Source organism: Corvus hawaiiensis, chromosome 14 (assembly GCF_020740725.1).
Source record: "Corvus hawaiiensis isolate bCorHaw1 chromosome 14, bCorHaw1.pri.cur, whole genome shotgun sequence".
Taxonomy (NCBI): Eukaryota; Metazoa; Chordata; class Aves; order Passeriformes; family Corvidae; genus Corvus; species Corvus hawaiiensis.
In genome coordinates, this window is record NC_063226.1 from 18,611,002 (window position 1) to 18,636,679 (window position 25,678).

Consider the following 25,678-nt stretch of genomic DNA (forward strand, 5'->3'; position numbering starts at 1 on the left):
TGCCTGTACACTTCTAAGCAGATTTCTCTCCACCCTGAGTTTTACAGATGCAGCCCCACAGCTCTTTGCTACAGCAACTCCTTTCTTAAGCCCACACCTCAATGACAAACCAAAAAGGGAGGATGTGTGCAGGTACCACCCATGCAAGGGACTGATCCATGGGAAGTTTTTATGCATCTTTTCACTCCTACCCACCCTTCCCACCTCCACATTTACTCCCCTTGATAGATCCTCAGGAAACTTTTCACCTTGCACAACATAATCCTGTTTGGGTTTTGCCCTAAAGCCCAATAACTCCCACTGTCCCCGGAACTATGTCGTACAAACAGGAAATTATTCTCTCCCTATCACATGAAAACCAGACAAAATTGGTATAGCTGTCAATAATAAGTGGGAAAAGGGCTAATAAGTTTGCCTATAAGTGTATTTTACATTCAGAATTATAAAAGAGGTGTTATTATTTCAAAGAGATGTAATTATATTCTCCTGTTTCACCAGGCAACAGGACCAGTGTCAGGCAAAAGGCCACTGGCATACATATTATAAAAGGTAGAATAAATAACATTGAAGATGCAGCAAGGAGAGGACAGGACAGGCTGTGGGAAGTTATCAGCATTTCAGCAAAGGATGAAATGCTGAAAGATTTAAAAGAAATTAATAACTTCAAGGGAATCAGCTGAGCACAATAACCATCAGAAACGCACCTGAATGAAGTGATACAGCACAACTGATAAAAGATTATGAAGTGAATATACACTTCAGTAAACAATGACTGACCTTAAAGAGATCAAAAAGCTCAGGCCATGGCAAGGAAATTGATCTTTTGAAGGAGAGGTGTTAGCCTCAAACAGGTTCATTAAGAGCACAGTCTTTCACAGAGAATTTGTTTCACTGGCTTATTCTATTTTAGAAGGAAGCAGAACTGATGCTGCTGCTACACACTCTGGCTGCAATGTCCCACCCCATGAGCCCAGTGATTCTCAGGGTCTTCACAGTGCTACAACAGGCTGTAAAACCACAGCCTGCAGGAGCAGGGGATGAAGACGGAGAAACTGAGTTTCTGCACAGAGCAGAATTTGGGATGGTGTAATTCCTACATGCTTCTCTTCAGCCTGGGTAATCCTTGTGCTGGGTTACACATCAAAATGGAAGACCTCAAACACCAGAGCAACAGATATAAAAGCAGTTGCAGAGAAGAAATTACTAACAGAGGTGTGTCAGTTTAGTCTCCTTTTCTTCATTCCTAATCCAAACCTTGTACCACAAAAATCCCAGATGAGTCAGTAGGCCAAAATGCAATTATTCCCCATATTAAAACTATGCAGGCATAGGCACAGAGCTAACACCCTGACTGACTTAGATCCTGAGCAGACAATTGCTATGCTCTGCACTGCACTAACCTGTGCTTTGCCTCCTCTTTCAGTCAACTCCCACCTCAAAACATCTTTCCAGCCACCTTGGACAGAGGCAAAACCTCATCCCTTACCTGGTGATGTGCTGCAAGCGGGAGCAGGGACAGACACGGCGGAGCTTTCTGAGCACAAGAGCCAGCCCACTCATTCTCCTGTGCTCACAAATTCTCTTCTTTTCTGGCCTCACTCGCAGATAAAACTAAGCCGCTACATAGAGACAAATCCTAAATATTGACAGCTCATAAAAGGCTTAGTACTGAGGACTGCTATGAAGTATTATTTCATGGCATAATTTGCTTTCCCAAGCAAGCTGCATTTCACTACCAGAGGAGAAGCTATCAGAGGTTCAGAGAAAGCTTCTGAATCACAGCTGGGGAGGCAGGCACAGCACAGGGCACAAACACTGCTGGCATCTGCAAACACCTAAGAAAAATTATGTACACCTGTACAGGAAAGTGTAAAGCCAACAGCATTCTCAAAGCACACAGTGTTATGCACCAAGTGTGTGAGGTTCATTCTGAGCCTTGGGAGTAAGCTAAAACCAACCAAGGCCCCTGTGGGAAAAAAAGTTACTTTTGATTTTGAACAGTTTGTCAATTCAGTTTGCTGCTTGTGTGAGCACACAGGGTGGAGTAGACCATGGACACAAGTGAAAACTTAAGAATATCAAGATTTTATTTCAACATCAGAGCAGACTTAAAGCCTTCAGCTGACTTTACAGACACTCCTTGATTTTTCTTTCATAATATTCACAGCAGTGTTTTATGATTTAGCCTTTCTTTACCAAATGCTAACACCTAATTTCCAGAAACAGATCCTTTGCAAAATGGATTTTACTGAGCTGATTATTTAATATGTCAACTTCGTTCTTTTAATGATACTAAATATTTTCTGCCTTCACATTTTGTGGAAAGCCCCGACCATTCATGCCTGCCTCGGTGATTGACATTCCCTTCCCAGCAGCTCATCACATCCTCAGGCACATCTGAATAGCCTTCTGTGTCCAGAGGGAGGGGATATTTAAGAGCAACAGATACTTTTGGAACCATGTGTTTCAGAAATTTCCCACCAATTTGACAAATAAATTATAAAGTACCTCCCTAGTTTCAGCAAAGTACTTCTGATTTGCATTTCTGTAGATAAAAATAGGATTCAAGGGAAAAGTGCAAGACAGGCCCAGCTTGATCCAGTTCCCTGTTTATTCCCAGTGCTAAGTGAGTCACGAATGAAAAGCTAATGGGACAACCAGCATCACTGGCCTTTTCTTAAAAATCCTTCTGGAAACAGAGATGGTACCACAAGCATTTGAATTCTCATCTTCCCTGCCCACGTCAGTTCTAGAAAGAAAAAATTCCAGACATCAGAGGCTGGACCAGGCTCACACCAAGGCAGTGGTGTGGGAATGTTTCCTTGGGCAGCACTGGTGCCAGGTTTCCATTCTGCTGCTCAGCCCAGTTTCATTCTCAGCTTGTTCCCATCTGCACGGGCTGTCCATCTCAATTTTAACACTTTTATGTCAGAAATTACAGCAGTAAAAAAACAAAAGCAGCGAGGAACCTGCAGACACTAAGCCATAAATGTCTAGGCTTATCCTTCTTGTGCTGTGGGATGAGAGAACAGACACGGGGATGAAGGGCCAGCAATTTAAAACTGGTCATAACATGTCAGCTAATCCACTGGAACTTTGTGCTAAACACAAGAGGTTAAGATGGAAGCAGGGGCTAAAAAAGGGTGGAGCACTGATACCACTTGACAAGAACATTTCAGTTTCAGTACAAGGAACAAGACTCTCCAGTGACTGCAAGCCCCTGGTTTCCTTGCAGGGGCCATTAGCTCAGCCTCAGGCTTGTTTCATCCTTCCCTGCAGGTAGCTTCTTTCTGCTCCCCTTGAAGCAAAGGTCCCTGACACCAAGCAGGACCAGGCTCAGCCTGAGCAGAAGTCTGAACCAGCTCGGCAGCTCCCATGCCCCTAAAGCGGCACCCCTCTGTCCCAGAGCACTCATGTCAACCCTTTGTCCCAAACTGGGATTACACATAATCCTCTGACTCAGAAAACCCCTTCACTGCTGCTATTACTGGATGCTGCAAGTGCATCATGCTGAATACTTGCAGAATTCCCTTGGCTTCCCCTCGGGGGGCTGTGGGATGTTCCCAGGCTGCAGGGGCTGTGGGTACCTGCAGTGCCCCTGGTCACGCATTCACTGCTCTGCACCCACCCATCATTGTCTGCACACTCCAGCTGGAAACAGGAGGCAAACACAGGCAGCAAGTGGGAAAAAAAGAGTGAAACAATCACCTCAAACAGCAGCCACTCCTTTCTCTGAATCCCTTCCCTATGAAGTAATTGTGTATTCAGTGACAAAACCTGGCTTCCCAAACCAAACCAAACCAAACCAAACCATAGCAGCAGCAGCAGATGCTGCACGTGTTCAGGAACTTTTTACTTGGTCATTTTCTCCAGTGGAACCCCAGGGAATTTTGACTTCTCTCAGTTCCTGGAGAAGTTATCCTGCATCTCATCTCCCGATCCGTGCCCAGTCTACCTGCCAGTCCCTTGGCCGCAGCGTGTCAGTCCCTCCTTCTCCCACTGCTCACCTTTACCTGAATTGTTCCCAAAAGACATTTCATCATGACATTTCTGACATCCCAGCTGACATTGCATGGTCCACTGTAGTGGCACAACCCCCAGGCATCACTACCTGTCATGGCTCTACAAGGCACAAACAGCTACTTAAAAATATGTGGTTCATTCAAGCCACATGCAGCTCCCTTCTGAAGCTCAGATTTATCACCACCTCTCCTCCTGATGCATGGCATAGCCTTGCTCCAGCTATTCTTTCACTGCCTTTTAAAACTGAAACCAGTAAAATTAATTTCATTAGATTTGTAAGGTATGTAAGAGACACTGTATTTTCTTTTATTATCTTAATCTGCAATTTTCTGATTGTTCCCTCATCAAAAGAACATAATACTACAGTGCCTGTTAGTTTAGTCTTTATGAAAAAAAAAAAAAAAAAAAGAAAGCCTAAAATAAGCTGAGACTGCAAAAAAATGTAGTGGATTCTGGCTCACTCTTTGAAAGGACTGAAGAATTTTGTCAGCTGCCTGAGTTCATGAAAAAAGCTCAAAGGTGGCTGCAGGAGATTACGAATGGAAAGCTCTTCCTCTCCCCAGGGCTCACTGAATCGTTTAAATACTAAGCTTAAAACAGTAGAGGAATGCTTTTCTATACTTTAAAAAAAAATGTTATCCTCTTCACCACCCCTTTTTTCATATTTGTGGAAAAAAGATGTCAAGAAGCAGCTCTGAAGTGCTTGTTATCTGTTCTGTAACTAGACAGGACTGATGGCCCTCCTCATTGCAGGGCAGTTGGGCAGGATGATCTTTAAAGGTCCCTTTCAACCTATTCTATGATTCCATGTTCTACATTGCTGTTAAAGCAACGCGTCCCTCTTCCTGCAGATAAAAATGTACTTCAGAAAAAGAATGCAGAGAAAATCAAGTCAAGTCACCTGTCTTTCTGGCTTCATTGCCCAAGATCAAACTGCTCCACTTACATCCAAATCAGACAAGAGAGAAAATTCGAAACTAACCCACAATTAGGTGCTTGGCATTCAGACTGTGAACAGAGGCAGAGCTGGATTGTTTGCACAGAAAAACCTTGAGGATAACAACGCCAGACAGCCGTCATGAGCTTACTTGGATACAGAGTACAGATCAGGGCAGCCTGTTTGGGCACGCAAATGTTCCTGAATTTTGGTGACCTAAGTCTAGCTAAAACTATAGCATGAGGTCGTACATTCAGCCCTAAGGAAAGTCAGATAGATTTCAACCCTTAAGTGTCATTTTGTTTTGTGGCTCATAGCTTACCAGGGACGTAGCAAGCGACAGCAAAGAGTTACACAGTGTAACATACTCAGAGGAGTTGCTCTAGCACGGCAGGACCATTTAGAAAAGTGACATGAACATTACCAAGGTCTAAAGGCAATGAGATGTCACAAAGCCCTTCACAGGTTTTACGTTTTGGGCCTTCTCCATGTAAGGAACGCAACAGGAATTCAGCCCTGACCTCTTCCTGCCACCAGCTGAGCCAGATCACAAGGCAGTACTTCCATAATAGAGGAAATGCAATAACATTAGCTATCATGTTCACATCAGGAACTTCTGGCTCTTAACATCTCTGTTTCTGGAGGATTCCCACTTGTTCTTTGCAGGTGGTGCACAGATAGCTGTGATTTCCTCGAGCTGCAGGCACAGCCAGGTCAAAGCTCTGTGTCGCAGACTCTTCTGAACCACACGTCAGCAGCATGGAGAACACTGGCCTTTCACTCTGCTGTGGGTTTAGAGTATCCCAGCAAGTAATCTCTGAACTAGTGAGCCCTGTCTGCTCAAGTCCTGGAACACATGATATTGGGAATCCAGCCAAAAAATGTTTCCCTGGAAGGGAAGGAGTGTAGCCAGTCTTGAGACAACCACCAAGCCCTTCAGGCATCTCAGTTGTTTAGCATTTTTGTCATTTTCCTTGTTAAAATACTGCTTTAAAAATATTTGGCATGTCTGGAAGCTAGCAGCATAATCTTAATCCTTGTCTCCATCATTAATTCACTGAATTATGTCTTCCCCTGGTTCCCAATCAACCTTTTGCCCTGGTGCCTCAATGTCAATTGTGCTATTAGTACAGCAGCTGGGAACCAGGGCCCCTCTGTAGCATTAACTCCATGTCTGAGTGCAGGGAGAGGAAAAAAGGCAGGCCCTGCTGCGGGGTTAAAACCAGAGCCAACAGCAGGTGGGAAGACAGAGGAAAGGGATAATAAAAACAAAGACATGCATAATTCTTCTCCAATCAGAAACAGCAATCACAGCTCACCACCTGCTCTTAATGCTCTTTTTCAGTGGACAAAGTCATCAGAGCAGTTTGCAGATAAACACAATTAGTTGTTTAGTTTAGGCATTCGTAGAGATTACGGGGCGTTAGAGATTACTGTGCAAAGAGAGCAGAACACATACATGTGGACACAGCAGTCATGCAGTGGATGCTAAATGTTTTAAGGGCATTGCAGAAAGGAATTAGAATATATAAGAGATGAAAAAAAATGGAGAAAATTAATCAAAGAATAGAGGGATTAATATCAGGCAAGCTACAGGGGTTTATCTCTTCCCATTCCTGGAAAAGCCACTCAATGGAAATGATGAAATCATCTCCCTAATCAGAACAGGAAAAAACCCACTGACATACAGATATGCCTTTTATGCAGCAGGAGAAAGACCAAAAGGTCTTTTCTCATCTCCAGTTTTAATGACAAATACAAATTATATAAATTATTTTGCACCTGACCATTTGTGCTATAAGAAGCATGAGCACAATCCCAGCAGATAAATTGAAATCCTCTGAGAGAATCGACTGGAACTGGCTGGGTGTCCCTGCACACAAAGCCATGGCCCTCCCTTGTATATCCTCTGCAAACCTACCTCCTCCTGTTAAGCCATCGAGTTTTTATTTGTTTAGCAAGAGGGAACCATGTTGCTAAAGTAGGTTTCTTTAGAAACTAAAACATAGAAAGATGCCTTTTTGAACACAATGGGTTTTCCAGAAACATTCCTTTTACTTTCACTGGGAAACTACCACCACATCAACCCTGGTTTGATCATTCACAAGCATATTGCTAAGCTATTATTCATATGCTGGGAAATATTTTGCTAGATGGCAAGTCTGTCAAACAACAGTAATAATTCTTGTTTGCAACAGCTAGGACACATGAAGCATAATCCCAGATAAAAACTGTTTATAGGGTTTTCTGTCCTGCTCTTGTCAATCACTACATACCAGACTGGTTAGCTCTTTGACTTGTTTTTGTTTTCCTTTGAATGTTTTCACTCTTTTAAGCCAGTTGTCACAGACACAGTTGACATTGTTTTGAGCTCACCTTTTTATATTTTCCTTATGGTTTTGCAGAAATTTCTCAGACATAACTGCAGGTTGCTTCTGGCATTCAAACCCCTCCTCTGGTTTATAACAGATTCAGTGCATAATTTTATTTGCCTTGGCCATAATCGAACTTCTTAATGGCATTTTTTCTTCAAATAACTGTGGGTGCTTTTATCTATTCCGTCTTCAAATCTATCACCTCTGAGGTAACAGGGATGAGCTCAGGCCAGGGTGGGACATCAGCCCACAGGTGGTTGGGAGATACAAGGTGAAGGTCAGGACCAGGATTTCTCTTGCCCCTTTCCACTCTTTGCTGGACCCTGCCCCATGCATTTTACTCAGGATGTATCCCAAGGACTTCTGCCCCACCACAGAAGTGGCCCCACCCTTTCCATCTATCTCATCGTTCAGCACTGTCTCCCAGTACTTGAACACGGTCCTACAGGGTGCAGACATGTTCCCACCATGAAGGGAAACATTTCATCCCCTTGCTGCACACAGATCTGGCACACACACAGTCCCCAGCCACGCATGTGCTGCTGAGTGAGCTCAAAGACGTGGCATTATTAAAGGGTGAGCAGCTTTTGTTTGAGCTCATCTAGAATTAATCAAGATGTAGGCATTACTTGTATACAAACCCCCTTTTCCTGAAGCCATCTGCACAGTGACATTAAGAATGGCAAGTGAGCTACTGACAAACCATCTGATTTGCATTTGTGGTTACAGCACACAAGAAACTGTTGGGCTACAAGTAAGATCCAGAACTGCTTTTTCTCCCTAGTGTCAGCTCAAGAGAAAAACGTAACAACATCCAGTGAGGAAGCACTGGAGCTCTATGCAGGATAAAAAGAAACTAGACCTGAATGCTGAAGTACTTCAGATACACAAACACTTTACAGAGCACACTCCAGTCATCCATAAGTGCTTAAATTGTGTATTAGGCCAGACCTTAAAAGGGGGGGGCGGGGAGAACAAATGATAATTGATTGATTTGTGATAACATACACCAACAAAAATGTGGGGTATCATCAGTGCAGCCCTGACCTCTGCCAGCTAGCACTCCCAGGATTTTCTGCCCCAGCAGACTGCTGGCACTTCCGTCTCCCACCGAGGTCTCTGGAAAGGTGACGTGTAGCAGAGTGCAAAGCCTTCACATGATGGGAAGCAAAGTGGCTGCTGGTATTTCATTTTAAGTGGCTCATCTAAATTCTATAAAATCCTGATTCCAGAATCACCATATATGGCAACCTTCATTGCAGATTTCAGCTTTCCCTGTTAGGGCAATATCAGACTGGGCTGCTATTAACAAAAAGGCAAAACCACTGAGATTGTTACCCAAAGAAGCCTTTCTCTCCATAACATTTAAATGTTCTGTTTGTACATGATACCATGCACTCCTTTGCATGACTTCTTTTATCAAGTATCTATCATACACTTATTTGAATGAGTGTTTAATCCATATGGTAACTGTGCACAAAAATTCAAATTGTAAGTAGTGCTATGAGTTTGGTTCATGCTATGTGCCTTTTAACATATTTAGTCATCTCCCTGTCTGCACATCCTCCTCCATACAGTATCACTGGTGCCTGGTGGAGACTGCAATCCGTTCATAGAGATGCAGATATTCTACTCAGTAATAGCTAATATTTTAACTTATTTGCTATGGCCTGTAACCACACAGGTACAAATCTGGATTTATGTTTTTTCACGCCTTTGCAGTTGTGCTTTATCCCATACTGCCATAGTAGGTGACACAGCCTACAAGAGACAGTCATTCAATTAATTAAAGATCACTCCCTGCCACTTCAGGCACACACAGCTTGTCTGCTTTTGTGCACTCACTTGAACACTTAGAGCCCAGCCCTGCTCTCATTATATTTGAAGTTACAGCAACTCCACATGAGGAGAATCTGCCTTTGACCACGTACACAGAAACACAACTGGAATAGTTTGCTTTTAAATACATAAAATACAGATGGTTTATACTTTAAAGCTAGCTACAGCTATCAACAGGCCAGATTTCAGCTTCATTTCAACTCTGCAACACCCATATTTGGCACAGGAAGGACTTTTCAAATGTAAAAACCCCAAACACACAGCAATCTTATACATGTTCAGGGTCACATTTCCAGGGCATTGCAATGTTTTGCTTCTTTACGGTCACAATGACTTAAGTTAGTCCAACCTCAGGAAAAATGTTAACATTGGATGAATGCACCCCTTGGGAATTTTTATCTGCTTACCCAAAATATGCTGCAGGTCGTGTGAGCCTGCATGGCTCCCCTTGCCTCAACGAGGAAATATTTCCTGGGAGTTTCTCAGGAGCAGAGCTGACAGCTTGCTGCCATTACACAGCCAGGCTGTGAAGTGCAATGGGAAGCACTGTGCTGGGTTAACACCTACCATTGTCAGCCTCGCTCTACAGACTGATTACTGGCTTTGGGGAGGGTTTCCCACAAAGGTGATCAGGCTCTTAAAGTGTGACTATGGACTCTGGAGATGCTGAGAGTTTGCACTGAGTTCCCCACCGCTCGCTGCCTCAGCAGCACGAGCAGCTGCAGGAGCAGGGGCCATCCAGCCCGAGATGCTGCTATCACCCTTTCAGAAATAACACTTTGTGATGCCTGGGTGCTCCATATGGATGCCCTGATCTGATCTGCACAGCGCCATCCAAAATGTTCCCAACTTCACTGGCCCAGAGAGTGAGGAGACAGCACAAAACCTCTGCAGCTGCACATGGAGGGGCCCTTTGGAGAGCACAGTAGAGGGGCAGAGGAGCGTGTGGACACAGCACTGGCCACAGGATGAGCTGGAGAATGCACATGGGCATACCCAGGAGACTTTTTCTCAGCAGGATACGATTCACAGCTCCCATCCCTCTGTCTGGGAAGATGCACCTCTCCTGCCTAATAAAATGAAATAAGCAGTGTAGGATGGGATAAACCAGCTGTTCAGATAATTACAGTGGTACGAGAGAGCACAAACAGCAAAAGCAATGGGTCAGAGGGTCTAATTCAGGGTCTGAAAAGAGTTTTGATTTCTTCTGTCCTGGTTAAAGAAACCACATCGTTACACTTGTGCTTTGGTTGGTTTGTTGGTTGGTTGGTGGAATTTTTTAAGGTACCTTTCAAGCTGAAGAATTTGTAATTCTGATGCTTCCTGTGGGAACTGAAGCAAATCCTCAATATGGTGAAACAATGAGGCTCCCAGCACGGGGAGAACAGGCAGATCTCAAGTCTGGGGAGAAGAAGTCCTTTGGTATGCTTATAACCACAAGAAGGTCATCCCAATGTCATTGATTAGTCAGATGCATTTTTGCCATTTCAGACACTAAGGGATACAAACCATCCAGTGTCAGAAATCTGCCAAAAAAAAAAAGCCTTGGCAAATGCCGAGCTCTCTGTGCTATGTGCAAACTGGCAGACACTCCAGGTTTCTGCCAACTCATATAATTACTCTTTTAAAAATAAAAATAAAAAAATAAAAAAAAAAAAAAAAAAAAAAAAAAAAAAAAAAAGAAAAGAAAATAAATGTCTCAGCCTAATTTTTCCATTTTTTAAGACAAGAAGTCTGCTAGATGCTATCTTTCTCTCAGAAAGCTTGGTGGCATAGGTCAGACAGAGATAACCTGAAGTAGATGCCTTTTTTTGCTGTTTTTCTCCCTCAAGAACCTAGTCCTTGTTCATATTCCCAAGGTACAGACTGCTCCAGAGCTTGGAGATTCGGGGCATAAGATCAGTCATGAGCTGAGATGTTCATCTCCTCCAGCAACTGAAGGTCTACACGATGAATGATTCACAGCTGTCCTCACCATCGCCTACTCTCTGTCTTCAGAGAAATGAAATCTTGCCTTGGCAAAAAAGAAAAGCAACTGCATTTCTACCTCCTCTTTCAATATTTTTAAACTTTTCTTTCATTCCTGTTGGAAATTAGATGTTTTAAGAATAGGCTTAAAAACAAGGTTAAAAAAAGAGCATGCAAATACATTTGCACATCATGAGCAATTGCTGAGGTACTTTCATGGCTTTATTTCTTGTTTATTCCCACATAGGAAACATTCTGAAAAAAGTTTTTAGAATGAAAAGCAATGAAGTCCCACTGAGGTATTTAATGTTTTTCCATTAGAGGATAAAAACACAGATTAAAGAATTTTGTCAGTATTCAGAAAAATGCAGTATTTCTCTGGAAACTTTGGACACAGTAGCAGCTGGATTGAAATACAGAATACAAGACCAAAGGTGGTTAAAACACAACCCAATCTAATTAAACAACCCAACCCAACCTGTCTGAGATTTGAATCCTGATGCTATCACTTGCTTTTCTCCACTTTAGTGAATGTGGTGCAACAGTGAGACCAAAGGAGAAACATTTGCATCAGAACCTAGATTTCTGCGTGAGTCTCACTGCACAATCAGCAGAGAGAAATGCAATCTGTCCTTTGCCAAGGCCGGTGTCCTAGACACATAAAACAAGCTGTAGTGCCCAGAGGTGCTCCTCCAGCTGCCCCACAGCCAGGGGTGGGCAGTTTGGGAGGGCAATGCAGAGTTGTAAGCTGGGGAGGGACGTTCCCACTGCTCCAGCAGGACAGGAGGAGGAGCACGCTGTGGAGCTGATGGTTCCATGGGAGGTTTCGTGAGAGGAGCTCAGCAGGGCCCCTCAGTCACGCGGAGAGGACTGGATGCTTCTTCCTGTGCATCAGCTTGTTTAAATGGGAGGAGACAAGCAGGACAGAAAGGCTTAGAAAAGGAAAACAAGAACAAGTGGAACAAAACATCAATATACTCCACTATTTTCTGGACTAGTGGAAAACAATTCTCCAACAGTCCTGACTGATGCTCAGTCAGAAACAGGCTTCTAATTGAAGGTAATTTTTCTGTCCCCCGAAAGACAAAAACACCTGTATTGTGTTAGTCTGCAAAACAGGAGCGCCAAGGGTTGCAACACCAACAACAGCTTCACTCCAAAGAGGAAAAGTTACTCTTACACTCAGTGGAATTGTGTATGCCCCAGGTAAGAGATCACAGCTCTGCATACTGTGACTCCACAGTGGCAAAGCTTCCTCACACATTTCAGCATCTTTAAGCTGAGGACATTTAATTTGCTGCACAATTGAATCAGTAAATGGGCTAAGTGGGTAAAATTTCCTAGAATGATGGTGGTTTTTTTCCTTCTTTTGAATTATGCTTTAAATATCGCTACTTATTCAAGGACTCCCTTTAACCAAGGAAAAACTAAAATACATAACCAAACACTCATCCAAGAACATTTAAAGTGTCATAGGAAATGCTGTTATATTGCCATAATTAGTCATAATCATGAACTCCCACATTCATCATGTTTCTCAGTACGTATCTGTACTACCACAGCACCTCGGAGTCACCAGCATGTACTTAGGCTCCAGTTCTAAGCACTTTATAAACACAAGCCACAATGACTGTCCTTGTTCCCAGTTTACAGTTCACTAACCACAAGCTCCTTCTCTTGCAAGTTTTATCCCCTTGGCACAGCTCCTCAAGCTAGACATTTCTGGCTCTGACCCCAGAGTCAGGTGCCATCACTTATTCAGACTCTCATCCTCGCTGTTCATCTCACCTTGGGGTAAGAGGGGATCCTGCAACCTGTGGTAGGAGGTTACTTGAAAATTCATTGGGCAAGTAGCTCTCCATTGTTGCTGCAGAAGGATTACTCTGCAGCTGTAACTGTGTTTGAGGGCACTGCTAGCATAGTCTTCCTTCACAGAACCACTAGTCATAATTTCTGCATTTATGTCTACGGGAGATACATTTCAAGAAGGCATCCGTTTTTAATACAAGTATTTAAACAAACAAAAAAATTATCTGGAGGCAAGTGTTACATGCAGGAAATATTTAAGCGGCACTGAAAGCAGGACTTGAAATCCATATGTTCTGCAATTTGTATCTTTTTCCTGCTACCGGAACCCGTAAAGCCTCAGAACCTCAGATGAAACCCACAATTGAATTGCTGGCCTCTTCTTGGGTTTTCCTGTATCCAGAAACTAGAGTTACTTTATCAGAAGATGCTAAATTACTTAAGCCCTAAAAAGCCATTCATGGCTGACCACTCCCTGAATAATTTCTCAAGTGTCTGTTTCTTATTTAGATTGTGTATGGTGCACATTTTAGTGTTTGGCTGCATGATACAGATGAGAAGTAAAAGCAAGTACAGGTTTGGTAGAGAGAACAAATCAAGCCCAGCTGAATTTAGTGATTTGATCTGCCATTCATTTACAGCCAAAGTAGCTGCTGCTATTTGTATTAGTTTCACACAATAAAGTATTTACATTTCTTTTCTTAGCTTACACTATCTAATTAGAATTATGAAATAATAGGGGACCCATACAGCAAATAACTTCATTCAAATCCTTTGATACTACAGCATAGCATGGTATGGCAAGATTTGCAGTGCCACTTATGCAATGGCCTAAGACATAACTCTTCCTTCTGAAAAGTTCTCCTCCCCAATGGAGGAGACAGCAAATCCACCACACAGCTTGTCTCAGCTCTGCTGAGATGTATTTCCTGTACCTCCTTCTTGGCATTAGCATTTCTGCACATCCATACCTGTGAGGGAAGCTATTGTGTGATTTGGGGGCAGGCTCTTGTTTATAAGGAGCTATTCACATAATTACTAGGGTCAGATTAATTTACAGGATCACAGAAGCTCTGTGCTGCAAAGTTTCTTAACACTCCAGGAGTGTTCAGGACTGCCCTGCACACGGGATAGACCTCACCTCACACACCTTCCCACCACAGCAAGGCTACAGCTTCACTCTCCGGTCACCTCAGCTGCCTTGTATCTCTGGGAAAGGCCATTCAGCTTTTCTCTTGGCTACCTATCTCCTAACAGCAGGGCCACTTAATAGTTCAGTGTTGTTAGCATAGGCATTTGTTCAGTATTTCTGCTGCCACGATTCATAGCCATGCACACGTACAACAGTCCTTTCAGAAGGGGAATTTTTTTGGTGGAGCACTCCCACAGAGCAGGAAGCTCCTCAGATCTCACGCACAGGCAATGAGCAGCTTCTCCCTCACAATGATATCTTACTGCCAGTGCAGGTAGATGTTGGCAGTCCAGCTGGTTAATTTTTCCTTCAGGCACAGTTGTACTGAAATTAAACTAAAGCAAGGAAAAACAGCAAAAAGCCAAAAATCCAACAACAAAAAGACTACCAAAAATTGCCAAAATACTGAACACCCACCAAAATAAATTATGGTCACTTTTTTTTTAATTATATTTGTTTGGTTTTGTTTGTGCCAGTATTTGTAGTGAGCACTTCTATTCAAATAAAAGACAAATAGCAACCACCTGTTACATTCACTTGCCAACATATCTGTATTGAGACAGAAGCATTTTCTCAGTTTCCCATAGCATTCTGATGCTCCAATCACCAGAAATAAGACAGGAATCCATAAGAGGTGTAGCTGGAATTTAAAAGCAATGCAGAGGTGAATTTCAACTGATCACATTACTCACTTTGCCAGTCCCTCAGACTAACAGGAACATTTCTAGAACATCCTCCAGAAAACAGTAGGACCACAACAGTTACCCCCAGCCACACAGATGTGGTTTGGAGCAGTTTTCAGCAGAAGTATGAGATGCAGAGCACTTCTGTCCCTTCAAATGAGCTCTCATTTTCATCCCCAGCCCTTCACACTGCCAAATCCAGATTTTGTGCAGTGCACTGTTCAGTGGTGTGGACCATCAAGACAAATCTCTTGCTAATGTATAGGTTTGACATTTTCAGATTTATTCAGACATATTACCCATAAAATGGCTTTAACACAATAAAGGATATAATCAGAATTGTCTGTTCCCAGGATGTTTGGCACTTCATAACAGATGCATTTAACTCCTCGATAACTCTTGTACATTTGGATAATTTGCTGTGGTAATGTATAATCTTGCCTGGTGGATTCATACCTTAAGAAATTTAATAAAGTCCACAGAAACCTGCATAGCCCACATTTACTAGTCACCACTCCATTTAAAAAGCCCATCCCAGAGTGTCAGCACCGCATGGTCTCATCATGTTGCTGCAAGGCAGTGACAATCAGAAGAGCATTTTACTCCAGGTTTCTCCACACCAGAGGTGGAAGTGGTGGCTCATCCTATTACCTTCCACTGTTTCCAGACCACCCCAGGTCAGAGAGAGCAAAAAATCACTTTAGGCTCAAGGTAAAATGCACATTCCAACTCTTCTTCACACCAGTCAGAGAAGGAGGCCAAAGCCAGAAACAGAAAGAAACAGAAACCTGTTCACCTCTACACACAAGTCAGGGCCAAAAGACAGGAACCAAACAGGAAGGAAAAAGATACCTGTCAGTGCTACATCCTCTGTGACTAAAGGACTTCAATTTTCAAGGCAATCTCCTCAGCACCACTCTCAAGTGGTGCAATCACCATCTCTGGAAGTGTTCCCAAATGTGTGGATGTGGCATTTGAAGACATGGTTTAGCGGTGGACGTGGGTGTGCCACATCAACAGTGGGACTTGATGATCTTGGAGATCTTTTCCAGCCCTAAGGATTCTAGGAGTCTGTGAATTCCTAAGCCAGCAGCAGGGCATCAGTGCCTCAGGTCTCTGCCTGTGCAGACAGATTTCATTTCTAAATGAGCCCCATCTGCTGATCTCTGGCATGGGACACTACAGCATGGGGCACCCCAACTTCTCAACAGTGCTTCACACCCACTCCTTTAAACAAAAAACTGTTCTCTGCAGGGACATTGTGGAGTGTATGAGCTGAGGGATGTGCTATATGAAAAATTCAGTGAGTGCAGGACCCACAAAGGCCCAAAGTGCACCAAAGGCCCCACCAAATGCCTTCCCATGCCTATCAAAATCCAGCTTGCTACTTCATAATTCAAGTTCCTGCCTGCTGTTAAATAAATATCTAAAAGTAGAAACCCGCAGAACCACAGAGTCACAACATGGTTTGGGTTGGCAGCAACCTTAAAAATCATCTTGTTCCAACTTCCCTGCTGTGGGCAGTGATGCCTTCTAGTAGACCAGGTTGCTCCAAGCCCCATCCAGCCTGGCCTTGAACACTTCCAGAGGTGGGGCATCCACATTTTCTTTGGTCAACCTGTTCCTGTGCTCACCACCCACACAGTGAGGAATTTCTTCCTAACATCTGATCTAAAACTGCTCTCTTTCAGTTTAAAGCCATTCCCCTTGTCCTGTCACTGCATGCTCTTGTCAAAAGTCCCTCTCCATTTCTCTCAGAACCCTATTAGGCACTGGAAGGTGCTCTAAGGTCTCCCTGGAGCCTTCCCTTCTCCAGGCTGAACAGTTCCAGCTCTTTCAGGCTGTTCTCACAGGAGAGGGGCTCCAGCCCTCTGAACACCATCCTGGGCTGCTCTGGACTCACTCCAACAGAACATCTGCTCATGGGTGTCAGGCTGCTCCCAGCCAGGGCTGCAGCTGCCCAGCTGTGAAGCTCCTTGGCAGCTTTTGCCCTTAGAAGGGTCACTGTGTCCCTGACATCTTGCGCAGGAATGCTGAACTCATCCTGAATTTTAGACAATCAGTCTAAAATTTTCAATCTAAAAAGAACATGATCCCGCAAAGAGAGCCAAAAATTCAGGTCTCATCAGTGCCTTAATTACACTGGGTTATTTGCCTTGTTTGCAGCTTTACCAGTATGAGGTAATTACACTTATAGGAAAGCAATGTTTACAGCTGGAAACACTAACAGGAACAGAATCTATAATGTCGAAATCCACCTAGAGAGTGCTATTTTATTTCATTTCCCCTCTATTAAACACTTCTGCAAGAAAGCTCCACTGCAGACAGCATGGGACCTTCCTCTCTGAGACTTTCCAGCACAGCGGTGACCCAGACTGTTCCCATCATCTCTGGGCACAGGATTCCTCCCATCAGTACCAGACCAAGTGGCAACCTGAGGCCATCAGTGCTGGCCAAGGCACCCTGCAGAGCCCTTGGAACCTGCCCCACCTCTTGCAGAAAAAAAACTGCAGCAGGGGCTCACTGCTGTGAGGGCCTGAGTACTGATGTGGAGAACTGGTGAAAAAACACAGTATTATCCTGTCAGAACCATACAAATGTTATAAACTCCACACTCTCCTAGAAAAGGCAGTGGGAAAAGCACCTGCATATCCAAAAACAGGGCTAAAAGGGTGCTGTTCCATTTGTCTAAGCCCTACATCAGACAGTTCACACCTTTCCAAAAAACATGGGGCTAGACAAACTAGTCTATTGTAGATAGATTTGTTTCATGAACCACTTGTTCATTTATTACGACGTAGATATAAAAGAGTCTTAGAAAAGAATTTCCTCTAAGACATTTTTGATAAATTATTGGGTTCTGAAGAGCTCTGGAAGCACTCATTGATCATTAAGACCCTTTTTAGTATTTCCTCAAGTATTCACCTCTTTTCTTTCTGTGATTTTTAATTCAAAGATGTAAGTGATGATGATTTTAGGGTCAGCAGGCACACCAATAGTTCATTTATCAGTATACTTTGCTCATTCTTCTTTATCTTATCTCAGCACAGAAAGCTGTGGACTTTTGTTTTCTTTAAGTACTAAAGATTATATATGTAAACAGCAACACAGCTAAGAGTAGAAGTCACTGAGCATGGTGTAATTATGTAGGTAAACAGCATCAAAGCTAACAGTAGAAATCACTGAGAATGAGGCCATCTGCTGCAACGAATTTTCAGAGTATCAGAGGAGGTAAAATGTGGCTTTGTCATAAATTTCCATGAATTTTCTTACAGCAAAACCTTATGTTTCTGTACAGCACCTCCTTAGAGAGAAGAATCCCTATTCATCTCACATGCCGGTCAGATAATATTTCTCAGGACAGGTTGAATACTCAGAGTCTGCTACAAGATCTCATGCAATACAACAAAATAGGGTAAGAAATGCAGAATAAAACTACATCAATGGGAAGGTAGCTAAGAAGACTATAATTAAGCAGGCTAGAATTTCACAAGAATACTCATATTACCACATTACTCTCAGGGTTTAAATAATAGCTTGGTTATTATCACCGGGGAATATCACAAAAGCTGTGAAAATTACCCAGTGCTGGGGTCTCAGGTTTTGAGTCTTGCAGAAGAAGCAGCCCTACCTCCAGAGTGACACCACTGTGCCAGGGGAGCCTTTGGTGTTTCCCTCAAACCATGGGTTCAGTTGAGGCACCAGCTCCTCCAGGCTGAGCCACGAGCTCCATCACCCTCCAGTCTTCCTCAAAGCCTCATTCTTTCACCCCAAGCCTGCAGCCAGGATGTGCCAGCTCTCTGCAAGAAGATTCATTTTCCTGCTGGGTGTCACACAGTACACTGAAACAACTGTGTCATTCAGGGAGAGGTAATGTGCATCAATTACTGTGACAGACAACAAGAGATTGGCCTAATATGTGCATTAATACAGTACCTGTTCATTTCTTAAAGAGGTAGTTTAGACTCATTGCTCCTGCAGCATATTACAATCTCAAATATAATTAATTCCAGTTTTAAGTGCAACAGCTAAAGACATTCAAAAATCAAATCTGAAAAACTTATTTTTGATTCTATAGCAACAAGCTGCTCTCTTCATAGTAAACATCTCACAATAAAATTACTAACCTCTTTTTTTTCTTGAGACTTCAATACAGAGAATTGCTTTCGGACTTGAATTTTGCATGACAAGTTTCAGATGTATTTGAATTTATAAGGCCAAACAAACAACTCCTGAAAACAGCGATTTAAAGTTTAAACACGAGCCTTATGAAATAGATGATGTGGTTAGATTAGTTCTCCAGAAGTTATAAGAGATACTGCATTCAGTTTAAAATGTCTTAAAGTGTGACATGTCACAAATATCTGCATTTCTGGAAGGTGATACAGCTGGCTTGTTCTCACTGGCTCAAACACACTAAGAATTTAATTTCCTATTACTCAAAACTGTAATTTTTAATTTGCAGCAAAAAACCAATAATTGCGACAACTAATTAGCAACAATGAATGTCTCAGCAGATGCAAGACTTACTCAGTGCCTGCCTCCAATTTCCCATCACATCCTTTTCCCCACACACCAGCTCCCCAGAAGGGAGATCCCCACAGTGCCCAGGAGGAGCAGAGCTCTGGGCCTGGTCACTACACACTGGGTGGCAACAGCACCTGCTCAACATATCAAAATTACCATCCAGGTAACTCTGTTATGAAAAATGTCCAACATTCAATAAGACACTCATGCTCAATACTCTCTGAGTTTCCTATTCAAGCCCTGGAGACATGACCAGCAATCCTGTGAGATGCCAGATGCTGTGGAGCAGCCTTCAAGTTTCTTCTCCTCAGAACTACTCTGTACTTCCTAATTCAAGAGGCTTTTCTCTTCCAGAACCAACAGTAGAGAAGTTTCCTTACTATTTACAGCAAAATACATGCCACATGCAAAATGCTGCGAGTTTATTTGCTACTAACCAGTTGCTGTATGAAGTATGAGATTTAAACACCTTTTTTGTCTAAGGGAAGCACAAAGAACAAAGCATTGCTTGATTGGCATAAAAGGAATTTTTTGGGAAGGAAGAATTTCCCTTGAGCTTCCAGTGTACCCAGGAGGAGGAAATGTGAGCAAGCCCTTGAGTCAGGCAGGATCCCAAAATGACAGCATCGGACTTTGAGTGCCACAGGGCACAGCTGCCCCTATGGTGGGCTGGATATTAGCCACTCTTCCTCCCTAAAAAGTGAAGTGTCCTTAATACAAAGCATGTGGGGATTGCATGATTTAGGGAATGCGAGTTTGATTCTGGCATTTACTTATTACAGGCAACTAATTTAAAAAGGAAAAACAGATGCTACAGAACTTTGAGAAAATATCCTGAAGGCTGATTTACAAATCCCTGGTTTCAAACTGGGAAGCACCCTGCCCAACAACACACAATGAACAAGAGACCAGCAATGGGGAGGATATAACATTCAGAGCTTGGCTTGTAGACTGGGTCAACACAAACTGCATTTCTTTTGTGCCTAGAGCATAAATCAGCAAGCACACGGTAAATTGGTGCAACATAAAACAAGTTGCAGATTTACACCACGTTAGCTGCTCATTGCAGCAGCTGTCCTGAGCCCTGAGAGTCAGCATTCAAGGAGCAACCAGAGGCAGCAGTCACCCTGCACATCCACATCCTGCATTGCCTGCACTCAGCTTGCAGAGCCCATCACGGTGTCTGCAGCAATCACAGTAAGAGCAGGTGTCCTTTGGGCTTCAAAACACTGCACTCATAACTCACGCTTTTGGCAAAGCAAGCGAGCCTGAGAATCAATGTAAAAATCTCAGCTGAGCTCAATAATCAATAAAGTGTAAATCTCTGCCTTTTGCTCCTGGGATGATGCTTACTTGATTTTTTTTTTTTTTTTTTTTTTTTTAATTCTTGTTAATAGGTGGGTTTGTTATACAAGCATTGCAGCTATTGCACTTTATAAGTTTTATCCACCCGTTTTTTGGACTTGCATTCATGTTGATCTGGGTAAATGAAGCTGAAATTTAGTCAGGATCACAAGATAGGTTCTGATGAACAATCATCATTCTTATCAAATTTAAATTGCACAGAGAGTGGTTGACTCAAGAAACGCATTGTAATTAATTATTATGATCATTGTTATTTTAAAATTAATTTTGACAAGATCCATTATTGGTAAGCACCATTAATTTTCTCTATTCTCCTGGCTGTTTTTATGGGACACTGAAATTACATATGTCATAAAAATTGTTCATTTTAAAGTATTGTTAAAACTTAATAAAATGACAGTAAAATTATCCGTACTATAGAATGTGTTCATGGTTATGAAAAACTGGTAAATTGCTAAATAAATAACAGGCTCAGTGAGAAGGAAAGCAAATTTGTACTGCAAAGGAATTGATCTATTTTACATGTTACTTCCCCTAGAAAACAAAAATGAGGGGTACAATATATTAAAGTTACATATTTTTGCAGGCACATAGAAGCTCATATTGGAAATTTCTATTTTGTGTTAATATTTTCTCCAGAAGTTCCATAAACAGACAACGATCTTGTGATGAGGCAGTAACAACGCATCTGGGGGGATATCTGGACTATTTTCATGTATCTTCCTTAGAATAAACCAAACTGGGAATTCTCCTGGTTGCAGACGATGAATCAGAGCTGGATTATTTGCCTGCCCCTGGGAACGCTGGCTGTGCATTCTCATTTGTGCATGCACAGAGTGCAAACAAACACATTTGCACCGCTCCAGCAGCAGCCCCTTTGCTCCTATACAGACCTCAGGATCAGGCACAGCTCAGTCACCTCCCTAAATTAAGGAAAGGCAATTGCCTGTTGACAAAGCATTCAGAGGTGAACAATTCTACCAAATACAAGCAATGCTAGGGGAATACTTCTCCCAGCATTCAAGGCATAAGTGTATTCAAGAACTACTGTAGAACTTAGTCCAGGTGTCTGTAGGCAATATTATTGAAAGAATAAGCAAGGGTCCCATGTCAGAAAATGTGCATTATTCATATAAATTAACATTAAACTTAGGAGGGGTGGAATATATTGGGTTTGTGTGGTCAGGTTTTGGTAGCAGGAGGTGGGAGGGGGAGGAGACCATAGATGTGGCTTCTCTGAAAAGCTGCCAGAAGCTTCCCCCATATCCAGCAGAGCCAACACCAGCCAGCTCCAGCAGACCAAGGCTGAGCCCATCAGCAACACTGGAGAGGAGGAGGGAGAGAAAATGGGAGAGAAGCAGAGCCCCTGAGGAAGGGAGGGATTGTGGGGGGCAGGGGCTGTAATATTTGGTTTTATTTCTCCTTCCCCTGATCTGATTTGATTGGTAATAAATTAGACTAATGTCCCCAGGTTGAGAGTTTTGCCCATGACAGTGACATATGAGAGATCTCCCTGTCCATACCTCGACCCACAAGCCTTTTGTTATATTTTCTCTCCCCTGTGCATCTGAGGAGGGGAGTGACAGAGCAGCTCTGGTGGGCACCCAGCCCCAGCCAGAGCCAAATCACTCCAGTCCCGATACTAAAACCATAATGGTATCGGATCTTTGCTGGTAAGAGAGGAGGAAAATGGGTTTTATGGAAATACATCAGCTATATATCAACATAATATATATATATATCAACACAAAGCAGTGCATGCCCGAACTCATGACATCAGCCTCTCAATACTTGTTTACTCTTTTGGCAATTGTCCCTTTTATTTGCATTTAACCAGGTCTTCTGCACGTCTGCCACATCAATACAGGATTTAGGTCCCTCTAAAGAATGTCCTTGCCTTCACAAACAAGATGCTGCACTAATAGATTTTCCCACCTTTCATTTTATTTTTAATAACCTGTGGAGAGGAGCCTGGGGCATACTCCAGGAAGCACTGGGGCTATTTATTCCACTAGATAAACTGATTCCTAATGATCCAGCTTCAAACAAACTTCAGGAACACTCACACTGCTCCAGACACTGACACATTACCTTGTTTCTTTCTCAACAGAGCTGCAAGGCTGCTCTAGAGCTACTATGACTGTGAAGATGGGCAAGTTGATTTTACATGGGGATGCTACAGGCAGACTTGGTTGCTACAACCTGTTCAGATGAAGTTACTGATGCAACTATATCTATGCATAGCACCTATTTCAGTAAATAATCTCAAGTTGCAGTGAGGAAAGCCTTTTATGCATAATTACGGCGTCCCACAGTGCTCCTTGCGGAGTGGGGATTCCACATCCACTGGCAGCACCTGACGAGCTGCTCTTACCCAGGGTCTGAAGCTTAATTTTGCACAGCCACCACCTAAACCCATCAGAAACACCAAAAAGAAACTTAGCAGCAAATAAAGGAACAATAGATATTGAGAATATCTAATGAGCCCTAACCTCAGAGCTTTGAGGTCTAGATGGAATTGGAAAGGTCAGAAGGTTTAAGGAAAAAAAAATATACAAACTCTTTCTGGGCTAATATTATCCCTCAAAAACGGTGTAAAGAAGACAAATTGAAAGTGAACACTTTCTATATTTCTCTGAAGAAGTTCTAAGTGATTTTATAAAACTTGTTTTCAGCCAAAAGAAGGACATTTTCAGCTCTCAAAGAATATCTGATTAGTACATTTCAGCTGTTCTATTTCCCAGCTGAACACAATAAGCAAAGACAAGAAAAAAATCAGTTTAATTAAATATAAAACAGTTATTTCTGAGCAATCTGAAATGAAAATAATTTGCCTAGTAAACAAGATGCACAACAACAAAACAAAATGCTAATAAGTTATAGGTCATGTCAGTATATCCCTCATTAGCAATCAAAAAAAAAAAAAAACCAAACTCAAATTTAATAGTTATTTAAGAGTTATTGCACCACTTCAAAGATATCATCAGCTCCTCAGCAAACATTTTTTGCTGTGCATAGCCATACACCTCAGCATCACTTTAACTTGACAGAATTTCCCCAAAATGTAGATTTCTTTCAAGCAAAGCCACACACTTTTGTAGCGGACTAGAAAGAAAGACATAAGCAACTAAAAATCAGTGTTTGATAAACTGTTAACTTTATTTCCCAAGTTCTTTTTGCAGAATGAGATGGGAAGAGATTCCTCAGCATACCACAGAAAGTGAAACACTTTAAACAGAGAAAAGATAAAGCATTTCAAGAATTTAATACCTCACAGAAGTATGTGGCTTACTGTTTTATTTTTCACCTAAAAAACAGCATTCATATTCAGTGCAGTGCTGGATGCAGTTGCTTATATTCATCGGATTTTTCAGTGTATTACAATGACAGGAGAGAAGGAGAACCTCAGAAGAGAAAGGAGGAATAAAATACAGTTTAGAATAGATAGACATTCCAAGCTGTTTTGGTTTTTTTTTTTCCTTTTATTAGTGTGTTAATTTATGTTAATATCAAGAAGAGGAAACTCCTCACCAAGGAATTTAATAAGAACGTAATGATCTGAAAAATAAGAAAGCAAAATACATACAGATTCTGTACTGTACTTTCTGATGATTGGGGTGCCACCAGTCATGGAATAAAAGCCATTCAAAACACTGCAACCCCAGATTATCAGATTATTTTCATTATTTCAGTCAGTTCGATCACAGGTGAGCCATGACTGCCAGAACATCCACATGAAGGAGAAAGAGTCAGCAGTGTGGCACAGTGCAGCAGCTAAAACAAAAGCAAAAACATGTCCCCAGTGTGATGAAGGCAGGACACTGCCTGTAGCTGCAGGAAAACTGAAGCTACCTGCTCATACTGTAAACCACACTGGCAGTTCCTTTTACTGTTCATGGGGAACAACTATTCCCCAAAAACTGGCAGGCCACTGAACAAAGAAAAGGGAAGGATGAAAAGGGGATATCTATAAAATTCAGGTCCCATAACCATTGCAAATACTTTCTCTTACATCTCCTGCATACTGGGACCTATTTCTTTCAATTTTCCACACACAGTTTTTAATTATGGAGCAAAAGTTCAAGGACTATTTGAGCAAAACAAGTCCTGGTAGAAGAATACACGAAGAATGGCACACTGTCAGTCATTACACAGACATTCAAGGAGGCAAAATATTTAACATGATATGCTGAGAATGAAGCCTTTGAGTTACATAAATGAACTGGAATCAGCAGTCTCTGACTCCTCAGTCTTGGGTTTACCATGTTTGGAGTCTGTTATTCAGTCTGAAATTTGCTGGTTGGAGCCACCGTGGGACCAAGGCTGAGGCAGGGCTGTGCTCCATTCCCTGACTCCTGAGTGCTCCCAGGCTCATCTTTCTCACGCCCAGCTTGTCCTGCAGCTGTGCAGATTTGTTGGCTGTCCATAACTGAAAATGTAGATTTGACACAGACCTGGTTTTCCACACGTGCTCTAGAAGGAAGAACCCTGCCCTGTTCTTCCATGTGCCTGTGTTCTTTTCCTCCTTTCCATTTTTTGGCCCAAACCCATTTTGTTCCATTGCTGTTGGGCAGTCCGAGCCCGGCTCAGCACTCAAGCATTGATTTAAACACAATCACAATCACATGGATTCAAACAAGCACCTCCAGCCTGGTGCAATTCCTCCCTCACAAATCTGATAATCAGTCATTGGAACCAACTCCCAAAGCAGCACCAAATTCCCTTAATGCTGACATTTTCGGATACAAGGATTCCTGCCCCAAAGATAGAACACAATAGCTTCCTATACTCTAAGAAACCATGCAAAAAGAGAGAGTGGACTGTTCTTAGGCTATAGACTGATTGCTAAATGTTCACTTGGCCCTGGTAGTATTAATCCTATGGATCTGCAAGCTTTTGCAATGCTGCTGCCATCAATTCAGAGCAACTTTCATGGGAAATGAGGATATTTTGCACAATAGTT

The 25,678-nt window shown here is 42.5% G+C and overlaps 1 protein-coding gene across 4 annotated transcripts in view; it reads right to left on the minus strand.

The window, feature by feature from the left end:
- HTR2C (5-hydroxytryptamine receptor 2C) overlaps positions 1-25,678 on the minus strand; it is a 267,610-nt gene that overhangs the window by 161,759 nt on the left and 80,173 nt on the right. The window contains exon 1 of one of the 4 annotated variants that reach the window (XM_048318518.1): positions 1,487-1,569. The exons of the other annotated variants lie outside the window; for them this stretch is intronic. The gene's annotated coding sequence lies outside the window, so the exon portion shown is untranslated. Of the gene's footprint in view, positions 1-1,486; positions 1,570-25,678 lie in introns of those variants that run through there. 4 annotated transcript variants of the gene reach the window in all.